The sequence below is a fragment of the Piliocolobus tephrosceles genome, chromosome 20 (assembly GCF_002776525.5).
Source record: "Piliocolobus tephrosceles isolate RC106 chromosome 20, ASM277652v3, whole genome shotgun sequence".
Lineage (NCBI taxonomy): Eukaryota > Metazoa > Chordata > Mammalia > Primates > Cercopithecidae > Piliocolobus > Piliocolobus tephrosceles.
Genome location: NC_045453.1, coordinates 20865618 through 20873682, shown reverse-complemented (window position 1 = coordinate 20873682; position 8065 = coordinate 20865618).

Here is an 8065-nt window from a genome sequence, read left to right as displayed (position 1 = left end):
GAGACACTCGTCCTGCAGCCTGGATTGTGGGCATCCTGGACACGCTCCGTGTGCTGGTCCCACAGCCCTCCTAGCCCAGCTGGTCTCTCTGCTACTTCTGGGCTACTTGGGGGCACATGAAAATACCCCACAGCTCCTGTACCGTGTGGGGTGGGCACTCTCTGCCATCCTCTTGGATTCAACAGCCAACCAGGCAGGGGCTGCGAACACACACGCCTGAAGGGGCCAGGGAAGGAGTGAACGGGCCTGTTGGGGGTGGCAGTGAACTGGAGGGAGGTGCCATGAAAAGGGACAGCCACTCCCTAGGTGTGGCTAATTGTTATGTGAACGAAGCAAGGCCCTTTGAAACTTTATTCTTTGCTTTCACAAGAAACCAGGGGTTATTCTATGAAGTCTCCTGATTTTTAAGTATTACTAAAAGTTCATTTTAAAAGCACCATGTGGGCCAAACATAAAATGCTTGCAGGACTGAGCTTGACCTAGACTCGAGGTGCAGTTATTCCCTGCCTGGGCCTTGCTGCCTCCTTGGACTCTACCCAGGCCCTTGCTGTACTCAGAGCCCACACATCGCACCCATCAGGGACTCAGGCCACCTTGCTGGGGCATTAGACACAGGGGATCCAGGTCAGTCTCCCTAAGGTGTCTGCATCTGATACTGGCCCCAGAAGGAGCAGGGGCCTCCAGATCAGCTTGACAGGAGCAATGCACAACCATTGATCTATCCATCCAACACCTACCCATCCACCCAGCTTCCCACCCAGTCACCTATCCATCCATCCATTCATCCATCCACCTTCCCACCCATTCACCCATCCATCCACTCATCATCCATCCATCCATCCACTCATCCATCCACTCATCCATCCACCCATCCATCCACCCATCCATTCACCCATCCATCCATCAACTCATCCATCCATCCATCCATCCATCCATCCATCCATCCATCCAGCCACTCATCCATCCATTCATCCACCCATCCATCCATGCATGCACTCATCCATCCATCTATCTATCCATACCTCCATCCGTCCATCCACTCATCATCCATCCATCCATCCATCCACCCATCCATCCGTGCACTCATCCATCCATCCATCTATCCATCCATCCATCTTCCCATCCATCCATCCATCCATCCATCCATCTATCCACTCACCATCCAGTCAACAGAAAAGTATTGAATGCCAGGTGCAAGAGACACAGCTGTGAGCAAACAGCTGTTGTCTTCATGCAGCTGATATTCTATCAGTGGAATCAGCAGTAAACAGAGTAAATGAGTAAATAAATAACATGTTGAGTGGTGGTAACTACAAAGGAGAAAAAGAATGTAGGCGAGAGGGATAAGATGTGTGTGTGTGTGTGTGTGTGTGCGTGTGTGTGTGTGTCTGTGACTGCGCATGCATGTGTGTGATTGTTGATTTGTTTTTTCTAAGACCAGCCGAGCGGACACAAAAGAACCAGCGACCAGGCAAGGGTAGGAGCAAAACTGCACATTTATTTTTGGTCACTTAAGGTGTAGGGGAGAAGTCTGTCGGCCTCCTGCAAAGGAGGCTGGCAGAATCCCCCGGTGGGGCTCTCTGGACGGACTTCCCACAGTCCCGACATCCCGACAGCAGTGGGGCTGTGAGAAGACCACCTGGCTCACTGGCCAAGAGTGGCTTTTCTAGGAGTGGGAGGGCAATAGGTGGGGCATGGGCGTAGTAACCTAAGGTGTGGAGAAGAAGTCTGTCGGCCTCTGGCAAAGAAGGCCGGCAGAGTTCCCCTCCCCCAAGCTCTCCGACGGAGTTCTGACATCCCGACAGCAATGGGAAGCTGGGAAGTCCGCTGGCTCAATGGCGGAGAGCGGCTTTTCTAGGAGTGGGAGGGCAATAGGTGGGGCACGGGCGTGTCAGGGGCATTCCGCAGGTGCGACCAGGTAAATCTTGGTCTCTTCGGATTGACCTCACCTGGCGCATGCCCAGTTGATCTGCACCTTCCCCGGTCGCCGGCTGCATTTTCGTGCGCGTGGGAAGAGTTGGGGGGGGGGGCGGTGAAGAACCCGGAAGTGCACCATTTTGCCTCCGTTCGTCCAAACAATTGTGTGGGTCTAAATTATATATTGCATAATCGGGAAGGGCTCACTGATAAGGTGACATTTGAGAAAAGACCTGGATTTGTTGAGGGAGAAAGCCACGTGGCTAGACATCTGGAGAAAGGGCATTCCAGGTAGAGAAAGTAGCACGTGCAAAGGCCCTGAGGTTAGATGGTGACAGGTGTGTTTGAGGAACAGCAATGAGGCTGCTGTGGCTGGAAGAAGGCAAGAAAGAGGGAAGCGGGGGAGATGAGGGCAAAACATAACCAGGGTCACCTCAGGCAGGGCCTTGTAGACAACTGCAAGGACTGGCTTTGGAGGGAAGGAGTGCTGTGCGGAGGAGGAACAGGAGCTGTCTCAGGTCTTCACAGGGCCCTTCTGGCTGAATATGGAGGAGGAAGTGCAGAAGACCAGAGATGGGTCCAGTGCAGTATCCAGGAGGGAGGTAAGGAGGCTTGGATGTGTGGTAGCAATGAAGGAGGAGAGAAGTATGTAAATTCTGGTTCTACTAGAATACAGATGCTATGGTCTGAACTTTTGTGTCTCTTCCAAATTCAAATGTTGAAATCCTAACCCCAAAGGTATTAGGAAGTGGGAGCTTTGGAGGTGATTAGGATTCATGAATGGAATGAGTACCCGTATCAGATAGCCCCCGAGAGCTGGCTCAGCCCTTCCACTATCCAAGGACATGGCAAGCAGGCAGCATTTTATGAAACGGAGAGTAAGCCCTCTCCAGCACTGAATCTGCAGGCACCTTGATTACAGACTCCATGTTCTCCAGAACCGTGAGAAAGAAATTCCTGTTGCTTAAAAGGCACCCATTTATGGTATTTGGTGATAGCAGCCTAAACAGACCATGGCAGCAGGCTGGCATGGTTTACTGCTAGAGGGAACGGGCATGTGTGAGGAAGAGGGGAGTCGCTGGTGTGCTGTGAGGCACAGGGCCTGCTGAGAGAGGTCACGGAGGTCCTGGCTCCCTTCACACTTAGTCACCTGCCAAATCCCAGACCTATCACATGGCCTCGCGGAGGTACCCTGGTGTGGGTCGAAGTTGCCGCCTCTTCACTCCCCCGAATGGGGACTGGGAATGAGACATTAAATTGGGAGACGAGGATGGGGATGATGAGTTTCCCGTTCACCTGAGTATGAGGACCAGACTCAGTGCACAGTATGACTAATGCTCATAGTTGCAGGCCTGGGATGTCCCTGAGGGTGGGGACAGGGTCCGTTTCCTCCCGGCGTCCCCTGCACGCAGGGGTGGACATACTGTCTCTGCGTAGCCTCTGCCAGGCTGGGGGTCAGGAGGCTTTATCCTTCCCTGGGGGTGGGAGCTGGAGTAAACCGCCCCCGCCCCACAGCCTGGGGATCAATAGCTGCTGGGTAATTCCTCAGCCCCCAGCATGTGTCTGCCCAGAATCCGTAATCCCCAGGCCGCCAGGGGCTCGATGTCAGCTGTGCCTGATCAGAGGAGGAGGGAGGAGGAGGGGTGGAGTGAGACGGAGGAGGAGACAAGGGAAAGGAAATACTTGGCGGCCCTGGGAGATCCGCCCCTGCAGCAGCTGTGAGGGCCCATGGTGCACCCAGACTGGCCTCCCCAGGCTCGGCTTCCACCACCAAATCCACAGCTATTTATGGAGGGCCCACCGCACGGGTCACAACTGGAATCCCAGACTCAAATGCAGCCCATGGGCGTGTGCAAGGGCCGGGCATGTTCAACACACCCAACACTCAGTAACTCAGGACAGACACCAGCAACGCCCCGTGGGTGCTCACTGTGTAAATACCTGCCCTGGGCATGTGCTCTGTGGCTATGCCCTGTGGTCCTGCCCTCATTTGCCTGCAGATTTTGGCAACCACCTGCTGTGTTTGAATTGATGAGGCTCTTGTCAGAGCCACTTGAGGAGGCCTGTGTCCACCCACCAGCCAGGACATCCAGGAAGCCAGGTCCCCAGCGTCCCTGCCAATCACCGTCCTAGTCCTAAAAGCCCAGTGCTGGGAACGACTCCCTTGCCAGGAAGCTTCAACTGACAAAGTATTGATCAGCTCATTGGTCGATAGGGGCCTTGAGCTGTCTGGGCTTCCTGTAAGACTCAGTGATCCTCGGCTCTAGGAGCCCGTCCTCCCAGGGTGGGGCAGAACTCTACCTTGGTTCCCCAGCAGCCTCCTGCTGATGGTGACTCTGTGCCCACCCTGCACCCAGTTGTCTGCTCATGGCACCCACTTCATATTCCCAATGATTCCCCAGGGCAGCGTCCCCACTTTAAGGACCACAGACCAAGATGCAGTAACCTGCTGAGGCTGTGGCCACATGGGGCGGGGTGAGTCTCCACTGCCTGTGCCCCCTCCTGCTGCCAGACCCCCAGGTCTGAGGCCACGTGCCCAGCCCAGGGCAGCAGCTCCAGGGGGCTCATGGGACCTGCCCCTAGACTGTGATTGGCAGGTGGTGACCCACATCTGACAAATAAGTGGTATGTTGGGGTTGAGGCTTCTAAGGAAAAAAAATCAACCAAAGCACAGACCCTGCATGCTCACGCTTTTTTCCTTCTGCCACCCTTTCTTCCTGCTCTGGCCCCGTGTCCCATCTCCCTGGCCTCCACCCTGGCCCAGCCCCACCATACCCAGCCCACTGAGTGGCCTTCTCCCGGGGTTCCCTTCCTTCCCCTTCACCCCCACAGTGGGTCGCCACACGTGGCCTCGGGGGACTTAAAACCTTGCTCAGGTCCTGTCCCGCCTGTGCTGAGACTTCCCAGCCCCCAGCCCCAGCCTGCTCAGCACAAAAACCAAACCCTCACCTGGGCTTCGGGCACCAGCTCCTCCTCAGTCCACCTCCCACCCCACAGGAGTCCCTTGCAACCCCCAAACTCTCTAGGGCTGCACCCACCCAGGCTTGGCCTTGCTCTTCCCTGTGCTGAAGACCCCTGTTCCCCCCACCATCCCACTCCCAATTCTGCCAGGCTCCCCCACCTCCTCCAGATCTCAGGCCTCCTTCCGCAGCAGTCCCTCAGACCTCCTTTGCTCACCCAGCGCCCGTGACTCTCTGGTTCCTTCCTCCAGCACGTTTTTTCTTCCTAAGACTTATCCCAGTCTGACATTATAGTTTACACTTAATCATTCACTTCTTCAATTCTGTCTCCTGTCTTGAAATATCAACTCCAGGAGGACAGGAATATGTGCCGTTTTTGCACTGCTATGTTCTCAGGGTGCCTGGACATGGCACCAGGTATTTACAGGCGCTCATGGATGAGTGTTGGGGAAACGGATGGAAGGAAACAGCCTGGAGAGGGAGGCACGGGCTGACGGGCAGCACTGGCCTTGGGACACTCAGGGAACCTATGGCAAAGTCACTGCTCCCAGGGCTCTGTGTCTTGTGCCTTCATTCATTCACCACCCATTCATTGATTTATTATTTCACCCAAACAGGCCTTTGCTAAACACCTATTACGTGGCAGTAGCTACTATGGGTTCTAGGAATAAAGCGTTGGGAAGGAAAAAAAATTCTCCTTCACATCTTAGAGTCTGGCTGAGTTCTGAATTCAGCTGACATAGGGCAGATAAATAGGAGAAAGTGGACAAGCTTGACTACATTTTGACGTGTACACAGGGCCTTCACAAGAGAAGGAAGCCCTGAAGAGGTGCCCAGTGCAGAAAGCATTTATCTCTCTTGAAGAAATGATGTATTTGTGAAGAAATGATGAGACAAAAAGGTTTGGACTGGGGGCAGTAAATCATGGGGAAGGAACTGGAAGATACGTAGGGAGAAATGAGTAGAACTGGTGGAAGCAAAGGGTTATTTTAGTAAGTGCGTTTGTGCAGATGCACCTCGGCATCCACTCCCGGTGTTTGGTGATGAGGATGCTCTCTTCCTGGTACAAAGGGAGCGTGTATCTCGTGGGAAATGTCATGGCCTGTTCTTGGTTAGAAAAGGGGAGGTCAGAGGGCCATGCCTGCACCTGCTGTTTTTCCGGTTCCTGTGGCTCAAAATAATCTATATACCAAAGTGACGTCATTTGGGGTAGCTTGTCCTTAATTCCTTCTAAAGCAATGAACGTAACAGACAAGAAAACGTGCGTCCTAGGACTTCACATTTCACAGCGAGGCTGGACAATGATCAAGAAGTGAAAACTTGGTTTGTCTGATGGTGATAAGAGCCAGGAAGACGACAGAGGGGAAAGGAGGGAGGAAGTGGCAGGGGCCGGGTTGGGACTTTAAATGGGGTGGCCAAGGACGCCCTCACTCGCAGGCAGCATCAGAGTCAAGACCAGAAGGAGGACACCAAATCCTCCCTGTGAGGGGCACCATCATCCTTATTTTCCACGGGAGGCTCAGAGGAGTTCAGTAACTTCCCTGAGGTCACACAGCTGCTGCATGGCAGAGCCTGGTTTCAACCTGAAATCAGGCTCTTGCTGGGTTATAACTCTGCTCCTCCGCATCTTGCCAGGGCTCTTGGTCACTCTGGGTCTCGGTGTCCTGGGCTGTGTCTGCCGTGAGAGCTCACGGGGGGGCCCGTGACAGCCGCCTGGGAAGGATGCCCCTTGTCGGGGCCTTCTCTCCTCACCCCTCCCGATGTTCTAATGAGCAGGGAGAAAAGACATCGTACAGCACAGCTAGAATTCATTTCAATATTAATTCTGAAACCTCATTCCAGCAGATAATTAAATTACTTTTTAATTATAAACAGAGTATCTGTACACTCCCTCTGAGTGAGCACGGGTGGGTGGGGAGGGAGAAAAATGGTGCTGCCTGGCATTTCCTGCTCCATCCCCAGCACACAGGACCCCCGCAAATAGTCCTCTCCTTGTCACATCTGAAGGCCGGGAGCACGTGTCAGGCGACCACCCTGCCCAGTCACCAGACAAATCCCACCGATGGAGCCGTGGCCTCTGCTGCACGGAGGCAGCGCATGAAGCCCCCGCACTGCCCCCCGAAGCCACCTCCTCCCCAGCCCCTAAAAGCGCTCAAAGGGAGGACCCCAAGTTTCCACTAAAACAAGGAAAAGGATCCCCTCAAAGTGAGTCTTGGACAGCAGAGGCCACATCGCTCCAGATGGGCTGCAGAGAGGGGTCTGCAGTGAAGGCGGAAGTGAGCTGTCCCAGGCACTTCTGGAATCCAGCAGAGAGCCTGGGCCAGGGAACAGTGTCACTGCAGAAAGCGACAGTGGACGGCTGCCTCTTCCCTTTGTGGAGACACATGTCTGCAGCTATAGGGTCACAGCAGTGTCCCCTCCTGCTCTCTCCCTGGAGAGTCCCTCCCGCACCCTCTGGGCTGCCTCTGGCTGGAGTGTCCAGGCTGTCCAGGCCGGGGCGGGTAAGTAACAGAGGAGGCTCCTAGAGGTGCAGCCTCTTGGCCACTGACCAGGTGCAGCCTGGGGACCATCTGAGGCAGGGTGGCCTGGTGGCCACAGACTTCGGGTGCAGAGGATCTCTAGTTAGCTCTTGGCTCCATGGCTGAGCAGCTGAGAAGGGGCAAGTGCCTGCTGCCAGCCACAGCTGGGTCCTGGGTGACAAGGGGGCCCGCCTGAGCTGGGGGAACCCAGAGCTGCCTGGGCAGGGATGGACAGAGATGGTGCCTGCTGCCCACAGCAGCCCTGTCCATCAGAATCCACTCTCTGCATGACCAGCCCTGAAAGCCACCTTCTGTTGGCTTCCTTATTCTCCTTGATGTCTGCCTGGCCCTTCCCTGCAGCCCCTGTCAGGGGGACACAAGGCTGTCAGCACAGTGCAGCCCCCAGACCTCATGTCCAGTCCGGCCTGCCTTTCACATGAAAATGGGAGCGACAGCCAGGCAGATGTCCATCAAGCTGGGTGCACTGGACAGTATGGACATGAGGCCACGTCCACACCAGGTGGCTGGAGCAGCTGCTGGACAAATGGTCTCTGATGATACCTGTCACTCCTATAGCCTCTGTCCCTGGAGCCCTGTCCATCCTCTGCACATAAATTACACCAATTATCTCCCCTCCTCAGCACTCTGCGACCACAGGATGGGAACAGC